We start from the raw sequence: 1,570 nt of genomic DNA, 5'->3' as shown, positions 1-1,570 counted from the left end.
TGCCCTTCAAATCGGCCTCCACGCGCGTCGAATCTATCCAAAACCACAGCGAATACGTCACAATATGATAAGGAACAAAGCCCAAGTGAAAACAAAGAATAACGGGCATAAATCCCGAAATTACCAAAACCCGAGCCCCGAGCCCACTTCTCGAAAAATCAGAAAATTAATATTATCGGATTCCTTATCTCGCCACGAGTCTATACAAATCAAAATTACCAGAATCGGGGTCCAATTGACCTCTCAAATCCCCATTCTTAACTCTCTTGAGTTCAAGCCCTAACCTCCATTTTTAACCCTTGATTTCCTTAATTTTCCAGCTCTAATCCATGTATTTACACCATAAAATTATGTTTTAAGTCTAAGAATCCATACCTGATCAAAACCCCTTGAAATCCCTCTTCAAAATCGCCCACAATGCTCCAAGTCCGAAGTGAAATGTCTCTCTCTTTCAAAAATTCGCGAAGAAGAAATTAAATACCTCTGCCCAGTCACTTCCGCTTCTGCGGCATCTTTACCGCTTCTGCGGTCGCCGCTCCTGCGGCATTTCTTTCGCTTCTGCAGATATACTCTATTGCGCCTAGGACCGCTTCTGCGGTCCCTACCCGCTTCTGCGGGCGCCGCATATACGGGCCTCCATCCGCTTCTGCGGAAGCCCTCCCAAGGTTCCATTTCCGCACCTTCGCCTTTCCTACCGCATCTGCAAAACCGCATCTGCGGCCCCCTTTTCGCAGATGCGGAAATACCAGATAACAGCCATTATCAGCAATGCTGCAAGTCCAAATTCATCCCGATGGCCATCCGAAATCACCCCGAGGCCCCCGGGACCTCAACGGCCGCAGATGCGGAAATACCAGATACCAGCCATTATCAGCAATGCTGCAAGTCCAAATTCATCCCGATGGCCATCCGAAATCACCCGGAGGCCCCCGGGACCTCAACCAAAAGTATCAACACATCTTAAAACATTATTCAAACTTTCTCCAATCATCAAACCACCTCAACTAACACCAAAATTATCAAATTACATCGAATTCAAGCCCAAGTTTCTTCAAAAACTTCCGAAACACGCATTCGATCAAAAACCCAACCAAATCACCTCGGAATAGCTTGAAATTTTGCACACACATCCAAAATCACCTAACAAAGCTATAGCAACTCTCGGAATTCCATTCCGACCCTCGGATCAAAATCTCACCTATCAACCGGAGTTCGCCAAAATACTAACTTCGCCAATTCAAGCCTAATTCTACATCGGACCTCCAAAATCAATTCCGATCACACTCCTAAGTCACGAATCATCTAACGAAGCTAACCAAATCATAAAAACTCCGATCCGAGATCATATACGAATAAGTCAGCTCTTGGTCAAACCTTTTAAATTCGAAGCTTTCAACTGAACTGTTTCTTTCAAATTCATCCCAAATTTTCCTGAAAACCAAAACCAACAATCTATATCAGTCATAAAACATCGTACGGAGCAAGTCATGACCGAGAACTGGCGATCAAAGTGCAAAAGCTCAAAACGACCGGTTGGGTCGTTACATCCTCCCCCACTTAAACACACGTT

The sequence above is a fragment of the Nicotiana attenuata genome, unplaced genomic scaffold, assembly GCF_001879085.1.
Source record: "Nicotiana attenuata strain UT unplaced genomic scaffold, NIATTr2, whole genome shotgun sequence".
NCBI lineage: Eukaryota > Viridiplantae > Streptophyta > Magnoliopsida > Solanales > Solanaceae > Nicotiana > Nicotiana attenuata.
The sequence above is the reverse complement of the archived record's forward strand: the minus strand, read 5'-3'. Positions refer to the sequence as shown.